A 7,035-nucleotide genomic window follows, 5' to 3' on the forward strand; every position below is an offset into this window, starting at 1 on the left:
TTAGAGAAGCAAACAGCAATAGCCAGACAGTATTTTCTAAGTGTGTAGCATTAAATTTTTCTTAAAGCTTATGAAGATTTAGAGATGAAGCTAATATTATCCTTTCCTCTTACAATATGCAGAAATAAAGTAAGAGCTATTAGAAAGATTTTTGAAAAGATTTTGAAAAAAATCAGGTTTATTAAAATATAATTTACATAAAATAGATACATATTTATCCATTAAATATGCTTAGTTTATGAGTTTGATAAACATATACTGCCATGTAACCAACATGTTAAACAAGATGTAGAATATCTCTATAACTGAAAATTTCTCTCCTGATTTATTAGAATCAATCTATTCCTCTAACCCTATCCACTGTCAACCTGTGATTTGATTTTAGTATCTGTAGTTTTGTTTGTTCTGGGATGTCATATGAATTTCATGCCAGATATGTGGTCTTTGGCTCCTTGCAAATAGTGTACTGTATTTGAGATTCAACCATGTTGCTGCATGTATATGTAGTTCAACCCTCATCATTGACAGATGGTATTCCGTTGTAAGGGTGTACCACCATAAATTTTTAATACATTCAGTAGTTGAATATTTGGCTGTTCCTAGATGTAGATAGTTATAAATCTGCTGTAAATATTGATGTACAGATATTAGATAAATATATGCTTTCATTTATCTTCTATAAATACCAGGGTCAGGATTCCTGGGTTGTACGTAAATTCTATGTTTAACTTTATAAGAAACTGCCAAGCTGTGTACTAAAGTGGCTGTATCATTTTGCATTCCCACTAGTACTTTGTCAGAGTTCTAGTTGCTCTATATCCATTTCAGTACCTGGAAATGTCAGATTTTTTTTCCTACTCTAACCATTCAATTAGATAGCAGTATCATACTGTGGATTTAATTTTCATTTTTTTAGTGACATTTAGCCTTTTGTGCTCATTTGCCCTGTGTATACCTTCTTATGTAATACATCTATCCACATCTTTGCTCATTTCTTAGTTAATTAGTTTCATCCTAGTTGAGTTATAGGAATTCTTTACATATACTCTAAGTTTTTTTTATCAGATACGAATTTTGCAAATTTTTTTATTACAGTCTGTTGTTTGTCTTTTTATTTTGACTATCTTTCAAAGAATGAGAATATTAAATGTTTAAGTGCCATTTATCAATTTTTTTAGTTTTTTTTTCTATCATATATAAGAAATCTTTGCTTTAGGCAACGTCACAATGATTTTTTTTTCTAGAACTTTTATAGATTTAGATTTTATATTTAGATCTAGGATTTAGTTTTAGAAAAGCTAAATGGATTGAGTCACTTTTATATAGGATACCTAATCATTCAAGCATAATTTGTCGAAAAGGTAATCCTCTCTCCATTGAATTATTTTAGCATATTCTTCAAATTCAACTGATCGCATATATTTGTCTTGTCTAGTTTTTCTCTTATGTTTCATTATCCAGTCTATGACATAGAGATCTGGAAGTAGTATTATCCCCATTTTTGTGAAGGTTTAAGGAAAGAATAATGGTGAACAAGGATTTTGTACCTTTCCCTGTATTGAGACGAAATATCCCAGGCAGCATTCTGCAACTTTATGGAGGTACCATCACCAGTTCAAAAGCCAAAGTGCCCCCTTGAGTATAGAGATCATACCCAGTGGTATGGCATCATGGGTACAATTTTTCTGGAGGACAGGTGAGATACTTTATGCATATGTCCTGAAATAATTGAAACAGACTTTGCCGGGAGGGTGTTTGGGTATGTGTGGCCCAGAAGCTTTGATTCTTATATAATCAGATTTGAGTTAATCAATCTGCAAATTTGGGTCCAAATGTTAGCAGGATCTGAAAAGTACACACAGTAATGCCTTGGGACATTCAGGTAACATAAATAAATAAAGAGAGAATCAGTGACTCTTAGCATCTCACAACAGATTCAGCCTCACAATGTGCTCTTTTAGAGAACTTTAACATAATTTTTTATTATTACCATGAACAGAGGTTCAAGATGTTAGCATGCATTTGATTAAATATTAATAAATATGCTTGGAGAGAGTGAATATGTACCAGCAAAATAGAGGGGAAATGTCATTGAGAGCTGGCAGAGAAACCTAGTGAGAGACTAGCGGTGGAGATTGCTCTAGGATGCAGATGAGCGAGATGATTTTTCACAACTGCAGGTGAGTGAAATGAAAATGCCTAGCTCTGTCCCTCCATGGCAAAGGCTGAGGACCTATCAATTTTGTCAGCACCTGAATACTATTTTGCTGGCTGGTGTTAATTACATAGGCTAGACAGCTTGCAGAGGAAAAAACAAAAGAATCTCTATTCTGGGGTAAATTTCCTAAGCAGTGTGTGAGAGGTGTACGCAAAAATCCTGTTGACAAAATATTTTGTGCAAGTGCCTCCCACACACAGCTTTAAAATGTTACCCCTATGTGTTTTCCATTCCTGCTGCTGTTCAAATAACAAATGTCTGCAGCGTTTTAATCTGTTTCTTTCTCTCCCTTGCCCCATGACTCCTCCAAGAAACATTAGCAACTATTGCATTCATCTCCTTATGTCATTTCATGTAATTTTAAAATAATTTTAAAATTAAATTGAGTTATCTGGAAGGTAAGTTAAATGAAATGCACCATGAACCCTTCACAGTAGTATAATATACTTTGTAAGGTGTTAAATTTCAGATTTTTTCATTGGAAAAGTTATAAACATTCTTTTATTACAACATCTTCTGTGTTTTAAGTGTTTTCGAGGAGCACTGAAGAAACACAGCCTGAGATTACGGAGTGACTGAAATGTTTTTCTCGTAAGGATCCAAACATTTTAACGACACCATTCTTGTCAATGACAGCAACATTTTACTTGCTTTCTCTGTTAAGTGGACCATCATGTTGGTCTGAGTATTCTCAGCTTCTGGAAGCTATCTGGAAACTGTTCTCTGAGAGCATGCTTCTTCTTAGTAGCAACCACTGAAAATACAGTGACAAGGAAATTCAGGTCATTCTTTCACTCACCATTCACCTAATAAACTTTTGTTGGACACATGTGGTATACATATTAGAAGTCGATGATATTCAAGAACAAGTGTACTGGTGGAAAGAAGATGGGCTATGAATCCAGGAAGACTTAGAGCTGTGAATCCTGATTCTGCCCTTGCTTGCCATGTGGCTTTGGACAATATATTTAACCTTGGTGCATCTCAGTTTCTTTATATCTCATCTTCATATATATGAAAATTAGAGATATCATGCATACTACTTTCTTTTATATTTTCTTTTTAGAAAGCTATAACTTTTAAGAAAGAAAAAGAATGGTATAATATGGAGTTCAGTCTAATATTCAGATATATCTAGATTCAAATTCATGCTTTAGCATTTTGGCATCTATAGTGGGGTCTCAGAATGACTGGCCCTAATTTAGTAGTACAGAGCAAATATAGATTCTTTATTTGGTCTATAATTAGTCAAGTCCTTCTGATAGATATAGGGGTCAGTGTTAAATATCCAACAAAATTTAGCTTTAAAGCTCAGACAGTTACAGTAGTTTAAATAGTTGCGTTAGATCAGTAGTTCTCAAACAGTAATGCACAGTGGAAGCACCGGGAGAGTTTGAAAAATACAGATTGCTGAATGTTACCTCCAAAGCTGCTGCTTCAGAAGGTCTAGGAAAGGGCTGAGAATTTGCATTTTTAACAAATTCTTAGGTAATGCCGATGCTTCTAGGTGGGGGACTGCATTTTTGAAAACCTCTGCTTTACATAATGTTCACAAAGATTTTTCCTTGTCTTTTTTTCTTTCTAGTCTGTGAAATTGCTGGGCAACCAATTTATTTTAAGGAAGTTTTGACCACCATTGACGAAAATATAAACATATGTAGGATAATTCTGAATAAGTATGTTAACATTTATATGTGATCACATAATATACAATATGTATAATACATGTTAACATTTGTGACAGTCAACTTAGGCACCTATAAAAACTTCAAGATAGTATTCAAATAACTTGGGTTTATCAGTTTAGGACATTAAAATATTTACAACTCTTATGACTTTACATTAGCATAATTTATATAATTTGTCTTTTGAGTAATATCATGGGCCCATGGCAGTTCAAAGGCTCAACAGTGTCCAGTAAACTCTAATTATTATTTTTGTTTTTATCCTTTTACTTGGGACTGTAGTACTCTTTAACATTATTAGATATCTTTAAAAGCAGGCTTGCCATCTACCATCAAGATATTTCAGGTGCAACTTGATTTTCTCTATGCAAAACATGGACTCCACTAATGTCAGTGAAAAACAGTATTAGGGACCAACGTTTTGTGTTCTAGGAGTGTATGTTAGATTAGATCATAGGGCTGGTAACATTTATGAAAACTCATAAATTTTTGTTAATATATCTAATTTGTTACATTATTGTAACTCTTTGAAGTCATTTCTTATCCTCTTCTATTTTAAAAGTTAAATCATCTTTGGTTTTTAAAAGCTATCAGCTTCTATTATCTCTATCACAAATATTTTATTAATTTTAATATGCTAGGCTGTATTCTGTCATTGCAAATAACATGGTTAATTTAGAATATTACCATATTTCATTCAATCTGAGATGCCATGTAGTGTACCATTAAGAAAGAAACAATGCTATATGGATATTCATAATTCAGAAAATGAATCATGACTTCACCTCACAGCATACATGAACATCAATTCAGGGGTGTTGTAATCTAAATATAAAAGGCTAAACAATAGGGCTACCAGAAGATAAGATCTGGAAGTAGAAAAAATATTAAGTAGAATATAAACACTTTAATAACCATAAAGAAGCATTAAATAGACTACATTAAAAAGACAATCACCATTAAGAAAGTGAAAAGGTAGGCCACAGAGTGGGAGAAATTATTTATATTACATGTAACTGAAAAGTGTTTATATCTAGACTATGTAATGACTTCTCCAGATCAATAAGAAAAAAGGAAGACATATCAATTTAAAAATTTTTAAATGTGAAAAAGACTTCAGCAATAACTTCACAAAATAGGCTATCCAAATTGCCAATATGCATATGAATTATTTTGCCTCTTTTCATTACCAGGAAAACACAAAGTTAAGCAGCAGTGAAATTTTACTTTATACCCATAAGAATGACTAAAATAAAATTGCCTGAAATACCAAATACTGTTCTACTTGCAGAGCTGCTGGAATTCTCACACACTGCTGGTAGGAGCCTGATTTGTATAAGCACTTTGTAAAAGTGTTTGATAATACTGTTAAACAAATGCATACTCTATGACTCAGTAATTCCACTCCTATGTATAAACCTAACAGAAACCTGTACATATGTGCACTAAGAGCCATGAATGAGAGTGTTTATAGAAGTATTATTCTTAATTACCAAGGTCTGGAAACAGTCCAATATCAATCAACAGTAAATTGGATAAATAAATTGTAGTATATTTATACAATAGAATATCAAACAACAAGTAAAATTAATGAACTACTGCTACACAAAGCCGACAGGATAAATTGAGCAAATATATTACTTTTGTAAAGACTCCAGACACAAAAGAGTACATACTGTGTGATAATATTTATATAAATTCAAAAAACAGGAAAGACCGATGGCTGAAGTTGTTACCTTTGGGGAAAAGGAAGGATAGTGACTATGAGCTGCACAGGAGGGCATTCAGGATTTCAGAATATTCTATTTCTTCACTTCATCTGTGCTCATTTTGTATTAGTAATAGCTCCATCAAGCTATATCCTTTAATTTGTACACTTTTGGTTTATACTTCCATGACAACATTTCTGTTTTCATTGAAAAGTGGTATGCAAAATGTTATGTGGGAACAGAAGACAATAAAAGTGTCTGTATCTGACTTTGGACATCAAAGACATCTCAGGGGGTACTTGATGTCAGACTTGAGGCTATGATGCATTCCAATGCAAGCACAGAAATCTCTTTAGTGATTTAAAGAAGTAAGGGTTTTATGTTTGTCATTAGAAAACAGCTGAGCAATGTACATACCACAATAACACTATCAAGAACTCTGGCTAACTCAATTCCTGCTGTCCTTATGGTGTGTTTTTGTCCTTTTGGCTAAAAGATGGCTGTTCTTTCTTCAGCAATTTAGTCCAAGTTACAGGAATGGAGAAAAAGGAAAAGGTTGCCCAGCAACTCACACCTACACTTTATTGATAATAGCTGAGTCACCCTGGGTTTGGGGAAACTTGGAATGATAAAATAGAAGGAGGCAAGGTAAAATGGTTTGAAATGGGTTTTGAGCCAGCTGATGTAGGTGACTTGCCATAGACTTGAAAAATACGTCTGCTTAGATATGCTTTGGGGGGATATCACAATGAAAAGTATGTGCAAATGGAACTTTTCAACACCATATGCTTCCTCTAGCCTAAGTAAGGTCACATGTTTCCAGAAACTGCTCCATGTCATCATACATAGGAGGATGTAAGGTACGCTAACTATACTTAATGTTATGGTGTCTCTCAAGGAATAAAGGATTGTAAAGACATTCACTGCTTAGGCACTTAATTAGGAAGCAGAAAGCAAAATGTGTGGGTTCATATAGTAAAAATCAGGTCCAATTATTTTCCCTTTTGTTCTTTAGTAGTTTGGCATAAATGAAGTGATGGGAAAACAATATCAGGCATGAATTTCCTGAAGCATTCAGTAGATAGGCATCCACATCTAAAGTTTCTTTTTTTTTAAAAAAAAGAAAAATATCATGCCAATACTTTACAAAGAATAAAATTATCTTTTGGTCATTCATCTGCAGTAGAATAGAATGAAAATTTTGTCAATTCTTGAATTACTGGGAATTGGTCACCCATTTAAGAAATAATTATTGTGCACACTTTATGATGGGCTCAGGAATTAGCCAAGTATTACACAGTTAGTAAATTCTGGAATTGAAACCAAGACTTTCTTTGTTCATTTGTTTTAATTTAGGTCCAATGGTCTTTATGCTCTAGGTGTTGCTTGGAATGATATTGATTCCTGTAATGATCCTGATGGT

Source organism: Lemur catta, chromosome 7, assembly GCF_020740605.2.
Source record: "Lemur catta isolate mLemCat1 chromosome 7, mLemCat1.pri, whole genome shotgun sequence".
Taxonomy (NCBI): Eukaryota; Metazoa; Chordata; class Mammalia; order Primates; family Lemuridae; genus Lemur; species Lemur catta.